Source organism: Capsicum annuum, chromosome 1, assembly GCF_002878395.1.
Source record: "Capsicum annuum cultivar UCD-10X-F1 chromosome 1, UCD10Xv1.1, whole genome shotgun sequence".
NCBI classification, from domain to species: Eukaryota; Viridiplantae; Streptophyta; class Magnoliopsida; order Solanales; family Solanaceae; genus Capsicum; species Capsicum annuum.
The window spans coordinates 83646432-83656332 of NC_061111.1; positions in this window are offsets into that span (position 1 = coordinate 83646432).

Consider the following 9901-nt stretch of genomic DNA (forward strand, 5'->3'; position numbering starts at 1 on the left):
GTGATTGATTATGATGGTAGTTGGTATGACCTTTTTCATTTGAATGAATTTGACTTTAAAAATTGTTACCAATCTAGCATTGGTATGGCTCATTTGGAGGCGTTGTATGGTAGGGGTATCATTCTCTTATTGGGTGGTACGAAGTTGGTGAGGGTAAGTTGCTTGGCCTTGATTTAGTTCACCAAGCCTTGGAGAATGTGAAGGTGATTTGTAATAGGTTCAAAGCCACTCAAAGCCATCAAAAGTCCTATGTGGATGTGAGTCATATAGACTTAGAGTTTAATGTTGGCAATTAGGTATCCTTAAAGGTATCTCCCATGAAGGGAGTGATGTAGTTTGGTAAGAAGGGGAAACATAGTTCCTGGTATGTTGGTCCATATTTGATTTTAAAGAGGGATGGTAATGTGGCCTATGAGTTGGAGTTTCCCTCTAGTTTGAGGTTCATCCATACGGTATTCCATGTGTCCATGTTGAATAAATGTATGGGTAATCCTTCATTGGTTATTCATTTGGAGGATGTTCGTATTTCAGACTTTTTTTCCTATGAGGAGGTCCCAGTGAGGATCTTAGACCATCAAGTTTGTTGGTTTCGAATGAATGAGGTGGCTTCGGTGAACTTCGGAGGAACCAATGGTCTGAGGAAGCTACTAGGGAGGCGGAATAGGACAAGAAGTCTAAGTATCTGCATTTGTTTTCTGTTTTTGAAACTCATGTTTGAGGGATGTGTTAATCTTTGTAACTTGATTTATATCTTGATAGGTAATGGATTCAATCCCTAAACTTTGAATTGAGCAAGTGTTTTCATAGACAATGGGTTTGAGTCCCAAAGTCAATTGAATGAATAGTTGATTGATAATGATCATGGCATGTGTCTTATCCTTGTTGTATAACCTTGTTTTATAACTTGGTTTAATGTTATCTTGATGTGCTATGATGTGTTAACTCATGCTTGTGCTTTTCTTACCCATCATTCGAGGATGAATAATACAAGTGGGGGAGAATTAAAATAGCCTGGGTTTGAACCCTTAGAAAAATTCCCAAAGTTGAGTTTCTGGATAAGGTACGGTTTAACCATACCACTTATATGATATGATATGAATAGTACCCACTCTCTCATATGATGATTAGTATAGGTTAATATCATTATGTCCAAGGTACGGTTTGGCCTCTCCTTAGTCGTATATTAGGGTACCAGTCGTATATTGCTAAATTGTATGATGTTTTGAGGATGAACATGATGATTCTGATCAAGGTACCACTCTAAGGGTACTACTTGGCCTATATTGTTGTATGTTGGTTAGTATGGGTGTCCTAGGTAAGGTCTAGTGTACAAGTTAGGGTACCACTCGTACCCTAGGGTATGGGTCAAGGGGGTGAGTCATACCCTTCTGGGTTTAATTTTTAGCTTTTAAGAGAAGGACATTTTATACTTTTCCCACCCCTAAACCCTTATGACCCACAACTTATAATATTGTTTGTCCATTCATCCTTCACTTGAACAAGATCAAAAACATTTCAAAACTCTCTAAAATTCTTCAACAAGATTGGGGCTAGGGTTTATCAAGGAGGTCATCTAGGAGCTTGGAGAACGAGAATCTCTCCGTGAATCATTATGTATAAGGCATATGACTCATCCATCTTTTTTATTACTCAAACATTATGTTTTTTAAACAATGATTTGATTCTTGAATGGTGGGTTTTGAAATCAAATGTTAAAGGTTTTGACTAATAGTGATGGGCATTGTTTGCTCTTGTTCAAACTTCTGTTTACACATGTTTTTTATGATGGTTTGTACATGTGGGTGCTTGTTGATTGTGGTTTAACAAATGGGTCATGCGTAACCCAAATCTTGATGGTTTTTACTTGGGTTTTGGTCATTGTAAAGGTATGCCCTCAAGGTGTTTGTGAAAAATTCTAAGACAAATAACTAGTTATATGTTAATAGTTCTTTAAATTAAGGCAATGGCTTAATGAGTAAGAATAATTGGTAAATGAATTTATAAAGGCCTTTTTTTCCATGTAAAGATTTAATTGGTAACCTTGATGGTTTGATTTGTTTAATGGGGTTTGAGTCCCTAAACTTGAAATTGAATTGTATTTGAACTAAAGTTTGGTATATGAATGCTAATGAAGTGTGAATGGTTTTGTATGGGCCTTGATGACAACAATATGACCTAAATGGGGGTTGTAACTAGCGCATTGGCCTATTAAAGTGATTGCTTAAGAAATGGATCATAAAGACCTTATGTTGAATTGCATCCTTGAAGACTTGAGTTGGCTAAGTGGGTTAGAGTGCTTAAATATTGACCTAAGTGGATTGAATGCATGGACAAAGTATTAGAGTCCCAATGTCGACTAGTAATGGACGCGATGGATTGTGGTTAGAGTCCACTTGCTTCAAAACATGGCTTGTGGTTAGAGTCCACTTGTCCAATAGAACTATTAGTGGATAGAGTCCTTTTGCGTTACAAGACAACTTGTGGTTAGAGTCCACCTGTTCATAAGACGACTTGTGGTTAGAGTCCACTTTCCTAATGAAATGGCTTGTGGTTAGAGTCCACATTCTTCATAACACGGCTTTAGGTTGAGGTCCTCTTGCTTTATGTAAACAGGAAGTTCAAACTTCCTAATCTACATAAGTAGAAGGTTTGAGTCCTCCTCTTCATATATCATGATTGGGTGCTTCAAAATGCATGCTAAGTCTTATTTCTTTTTTGGTACTTTATGTATCAATGCATATCTACATACATGCCTAAGTATATATATATGGTTGCTTAAGATAGTTTGAATTGGTATTTAATAATGACATTAGTTTATCCATACCTTTGAGTTACATGCTACCTCTCCAACTACTAACTATCTTCAGACGCTGCATCTCCACGCGACACAGGGGCCGAAGCTTCATCTTCTCTTCCTACGCAATGAATAGGTGTTCAAGTGATTTCTGTATTGACTTTGAAGTGGTGAGCTTTCATACTTAAAATACATACATTTCATGGTCATTTTATCTTAAGTTATAGACTTGGTTTTTGGCTATTGTCGGGTGCATGTCTTGATATATTATAGACATCAGATTGATAGAGGCTTTGTGGATAGCTGTGGACTTGGGTGTGTCGTTTAGTATGTTGACATTAATGGATTGATTAGACACTTCTTAAGTGATGATTATTAGTCCTGTTTCAGATATTGTTAAATTTTTGGAGTTTATTTAACACTTGTGGATTGATGTGATGGTTAGGTTGGGTTAATAGGATGATCTTCGATCCTTGTTAGGCTCGAGATGCCCAAACGACATGGACCGATTTTGGATCATATCAGGAAGTGTGTAAGCTAACAAATGTAAATTGAAATACCATCCAAGGAAGTATGTCTCTTAGGGGTTAAATGGAGTGACTTAACTAGAAAGTTCACCATCTATGAGTAAAGTTTAAAGTTAGGAAGTGTGTCACCTAACAACTGAAATCTGAAATACCAGTCAAGGATGTATGTCTCCTAGATGATAAATGGAATGACTCGACTAGAAAGTGAAACTTCTAAGAGTAATGATTCAAGTTAGGAACTGCATTACCTAACAAATTAAAAGTGAAATACCAATCAAGGAAGTGAGTCTCCTAGGGGTTAAATTGAATGACTCAACTAGAAAGTGTATCTTTTATGGGTAAAGGTTCAAGTTAGTAAGTGTGTCACCTAACAAATGAAAATTGAATTACCAGTCAAGGAAGTGCATCTCAAAGGGGTTAAATGGAATGACTCGACTAGAAAGTGTATCTTCTAGGAGTAAAGGTTTCAAGTTAGGAAGTGTGTCACCTAACAAATGAAAACCAAAATAGCAGTCAAGGAGGTGTGTCTCCTAGGGGTTAAAAATAATGACTTCACAAAAAATGTGCATCTTCTAGGGGTAAAGTTTAAAGTTAGGTAGTATGTCACTTAACAAAAAAAATTTGAATTACCCAAATAAAGAAGTGTGTCTCCTAAGGGTATAAGATAGTGAGCTTTAATTATGATTGTGATCACCAACCCTATGTACCAATACTGCTTCTTTCACTTAAAGAAGTAGGGAATTTAACATTTTTACATTTAGGCTTCAAAGACCTTGATTTGAAGGTATCTTGCGCTCTTATTTCATACAAAGAAAACTTGTGAGTATAAAAACATAGCGTCTGGTTTGTGGCTTCATCTTTTAAGGCAATCACTGTTGCACATATCATATTTAACTTGCTTCAAACTATTGACATGTGTGAATGACTTGTTGTATCATTAACCCAATCTCAAACTATGAATAATGACTCATTTGAATACTATAACTCTATCTGATGGTGTCTCCATACTTAGCTCTATTGAAACCTTGTATTTCCATGAGTTCATAACCTGTCAATTGATATTGTTATTTGTATTTTTTACTTCACTTTGGATCCTTTTACCATCATTTGTATGGACTTTTATTGTTCTTTGTGCAATTGAAGAAGTTGGTAGCAAGTATTGGAATCCTTTATCACTTATGACTTAAAGACCTAAAGAAAATGATAATGATTTTCTATTTGGATAACAGACTCAAGCGAACAAATATATATATATATATATATATATATATATATATATATATATATATATAAAGAAGAAATAAAAGACACTGAGTGTCCTCTTTTGAAAACAAAGAAAATAAGAACTTGTCTGAAAATGAACGCCACTTCTAATGATTATGACATGCATTTCTGATTAATCTGCTTGATCTTCATCCAAACTTTACCAATTTTCGTTGAGTTAATGACCCTAAAACTGAGTTGCTTATTTAAAAGCTCACTGTTTTTGTATACCTCATCCGGCTAGTGACATCTCAATGGATTTTTGCCAACAATCCTCTCTTATTTTTATTTCTCTCAACTAATCATTGCCTATGGAACCCATGAGAGTTTATACCAATAAGACTCTCTTATTTTTTATTTCTCTCAACTCAACAATGTCTTACGGTGCCCATGAGGGTTTTCACTGATAAGACCCTGTCATTTTTATTTCTCTCAGCTTATCATCATCTTACAGTATCCATGAGGATTTTCTCCAATAAAACTTTCTTAGTTTTTTTTCTTTCAACTCATAATCGTCTTATAGTGCCCGTGAGGGTTTTCACTAATAAGATTCTCTCATTCACATTCCTCTCAACTTAGCATCACCTTATGGTGCCCATTAAGGTTTTCACCAATAAGACTCTTATTTTTATTTCTCTCTTGATTCCTTATGCTGAGGAAGACAAGTACTACCCAAAATATGTTATCATATCCATTGCATGCTTAACCTTGACATTCTTAAATGTTGATCTGAAGGTCTTTTTGGTTGTAATATGGCTTTTGGGTAGAGTTAGAAAGAAAGGATGGTATAAGGCTCAAACGACACTTGAAGTGGGGTGGGACATACAACTTTTGGAATAGACTCAAGCAAACGAAGATTAAATCTTGCCCCAGTTTCTTTAACTTGGTGATTCAAATTGTTTATTTGGTTAGACCAAACCCAGAGTAGTGCTGCCTACGTATCTATTCATTGCAACAATCAAGTCAAACGTAGTTCAGAAAAGTTGTTCTTTACTTGGATTTGGTTTCTTTTCTTCTTTTTTTCTCTTTGAAACTTTTTTTAACTCTATTTTCTTGACACTCTTATATCTTTTTTGTTGACTCACTTTTTCTTTCTGACTCTATTCTTTTACGCGACATTTTTTTGTACATTTCTCATCTCCATCTGTATTCCAAAAGAAAGTTACGAAAGAAAAAATTGAATTATAGCTTAAACGGGGTAAATAAAGGATGACAAAATGTTTGAATAGTAGAATGAAATGCCTTTGTCATATCAATCCTTAAAAATGCAAGTACAAAACATGCATCATAAAAGTGGAAGATGAAGATCACTTCTACCTTTTTTCCACCACACTAACTTTAACTGAGCAGGTGTGTTACTTTTTTTCTTGCACTTTTCCAACATACAACTCCATCTTTGTACTCACCTCACATTGGATGACTCATACTTTTAGTGAACAAATTTTTTTATTTCTCTTGACAGGAATGATCGTCCATCCATTGTTTGATCCAATTCAAAATGTTAGGCATATACCTTTCTTATTGATGACTATGTTATTCTTTTGATTATCAAAGTAATTGCTGTCATCTATTCAATTGAGGCTTTAACTCGATCACCCAACATCTCAACACTTATCTATTTTCTCAAATGCTCTTTTTCTAACTTTAACATTTTGATTTCAAGTTTAATTATTAAATTGGTTTTTAAGAATAGACTAAAAATTCCGTAAGCATGTCATATCACTAGAATCAACATAAAATGTACTGTGCAAAAAAAGCAAAAAAAAACAATAGAAAATAAAATGAAAAAGGGACACTACATTTTGTTAAAAGGGAAGATAGAAGTATTTGAACATACATAACAAAGAAACAACACAATATAGATCCTAAAATATAATCCTAAAATAATTCACATAATAGAAAAGAAAAGAAAACAAACTACCAAAAATCCTTCCTACTAAGGAAAGGAGTGACTTCCTAATTGTTGAGCTCCATATCTTTGCCACTAATTTGAACATCATCAAGATTTTTCACCACTATTCATTTCTTGTGTCAAAATTGATATATCTTGAATTATCTATTCTATTTCTCTTTTCAAAGCATGACAATCTTTAATATTGTGAGCCTGAATATTAGAATGATATGCACATTGTACATTAGGATTAAAATTTCTTGAATATGGGTAAAGAATGTACCTAAGAAGAGGAGTGATCATGCCCTAAGGTCTCAATTTCTAGAACAAGCTGGTATATGATTGTCCAATTTTTGTGAAACTAGCCCTTGACTTCTATCTTTTGTCATTGTTTGGCTTGGATCAAAAATTAGTCTTAGAAAGGCTTTGGTATGTTTGTTGAGTTGGAGGATAGCTCTGAGAAGTTGGTGCGCACCATTGTGGGTAATAAGGGTGTTGAACAAATTTGTTTGCGTGCTATATACTGAATATAGAGGTGGGGAAATGTTGTATAATGAGTTTTGGGGAGGATAATAATATTGGCAGTGAATATATGGAGCTTGGGTATGACCTTAGGCTTGATACTGAGGGTAATGGCGAGGTGATATTTTTTGATGTGAACGTTGTTCAGCTACAACAATAGCGACATCTTCCTTATGCTTTTTTCCTCCAATATTTCCTGACCCATTTTAAATTGGTTGAGTAGCTGCTTTTAATGATGCAAAACTCATAATGTGATCGATCTTAATCCTCTCCTCTAACATCTCCCCCATTTTAAGGACCTCAATAAATTTCTTACCTAATGCTAGTAACCAGTGTTAAAAATATGTTTCATCCTACGCTTGAATAAACACCTCAACCATCTTGCTTTGTTTCATTAGCAGTTTCACCCTAGCCACTTCTTCAAGATATCTAATGGCATATTTCCTAAAACTTTCGACACCCTTCTTTGTCATGTTGGTCGAGGACCAAGTCCATATTGTATTAAAATTGTTAAACAAATCCATTAGCTATATCATCCCAATCGGTCCACTTAACAATGTCTTGATAACAAGTCATTCATAAACTAAACCTTCTAGACTTTCCCTGATATAAGCCATAAGTAATTCTTCTTTCCCTCAGCTCCCCTCAATTGATTGCAATTACATCTCAAATGTGCTACGAGATCACTGTATCCATCATACTTTTCAAACTTTGGAATCTTAAATCCAAGAAGAAGGTTAATGCTTGAAAACATGCACAAGTCCTTATATGAGACACTTTTGTAACCCCCAAGTCCTTGCAAAGTTTCATATCCTGTTCTAAACTTTTCATCTTTCTGGTTGTTTCTTCTTATTTTTCTACCATAATAGACTTCTCAATGTTAATAAAAAATTCAGGGGTTTAAGTTTATCCATATGGAGCAGTCAACTTAAGCATAGGCTCATGAGAATAATAGTGATCACAAGGAATATTCAATACAGGATCACTTTCAAAAGGGGGAAGCACAACCGTTGCATGAATGTCAGAAGAAGGATCTTCATGTGGGACTGGATCCATAAAAATAGGAATTACATGTGGAGCCGAGTATGTGGTAGATTTTTGTTGAGGATCTAGGAAATGAATATTTAAAGTATTGGGATAGTGTTGCCCCGATGTAAGCCCTGATGCATGTTGTGGCATGTCAACGAAAATAGAAAATTTTTCATGTGACACTAATGCTAAGCTAGAAAGATTTTCCAAATTGTCAGTGCGAAATAGAGGAGGAGACAACCCATTATCCCAAGCTCGATACATTTCAACCATTTGTTTCCTTAATTTCAAGATCTCTTCACTAGGTCCTAAATTCTAATTCCCCAAAATCTTTATCTGATCAGTGACAACAGTCTTAATATATTTCTAAGCCATACCTAAATTCCTTTCAGACTTGATGTAATATGAAAGGCCAGCCAGAATACCACAAACCAACCACCTTAAACTAACTGAACAGGAGAAATAATAAAGGCGTTAGACTACAACACTTTTTTAAAAAAATATTTTTATTCTTTTTTTTCTTTTTAAAAATATCATCGAACCTAGAAGGGCTCTTACGTATCTCACACCCGAGAGATAAGAATCAAGTATGCGTAGATCGTGAAATTTTGATAAAATGACGAATCAAACTCTTTTTTTTTCATCTTGAACAATTTTCACAAGAAATTGGACGATAATCTTTTTGAATATTTCAACTCAAAATCCCTAATTAAAAATGAAGCATATGATTACCAAAGAAAAATCCTTTTGGATTTTCTATTTTGAATTTCTTACAAAAATGAAACCTAAAACTTATTAAAGGAAAATCTTGTTGTATTTTATTTTACAGATGTATATAAAACATCTACTCTAAATGAAGCATGAAGAAAATATTTTTGGATTTCTTTAATAAGATCACGAACCTAAAAAGGGTTTCCCACGTATCTCACTCCCGAGAGAGGAGAATCATATGTGCATAGTTCGTCTAGATTGCATAATTAAACATTAACTAACAGACTGGACCTGACTTAAGACATGACCAAAACAAATTGTGAAACATGTCTTAAAATCTTTTTTGAGTTTTTAGTTTGAACTTTATATAAAATGACACCAACAACTACAAAAGAAAATTTCTTTTTATTTTTAGATGAAATTATTCAAAAATAACGCACCACCACAAATAAAATTTTGACGTAGAAAAACATGTAAGATACTAAAAGGGAAAATCTTTTTAACAGTTTTCTGATATAAAATGTACAACAAACTTCAAAAAATACTTTTTAACTTTTCCTATATAAAAATGGATGGAGCTCCCACAAAAGAAAAAAAATTTAACATTTTCAAGTTATGAATGTGTGTTGAAGAAAATAGAAGAATTTTTTTTTAACATTTTCAAGTTATGAATTGTGTTGAAGAATATAAAGGACAAATCTTTTTTATATTTAGTTTTTTGAGAAAATGTGTGCAAAAGGTGAAAAAAAATATTTTAAAATTTTTAATTGTGAAAATAAAAGACAAAAGAACCCCTATAAACTAGGAAACTCTTTGCTTTGACTCATTCTTTTTTTTCTTTCTTTCTTTTTTTTCTGAACTTTTCCTTGCTAAAACATACTCTTTCCCTTAATTCTACCATATGATTTCCTAAATCAGTCCATCAAATGATATTTTTATCCTCAAAAATATAACAATTAGCACCTAGGGATGCTTAGGGGTGAGTCTCCTACAAAGGATCAAACGGGTCCCGCTAGGACTCAACATGATGCAAATAAGAATGACCTAATAGGAGGGGGTTCAACTAAGAAGGTTGTTTGGGGGAGCGTATGATCGATGGTGGCTGCGATAGCATTCCACCCTCTCTATACACCCAACGGCTCCTCCTCCAAAAATAAAGGTGAC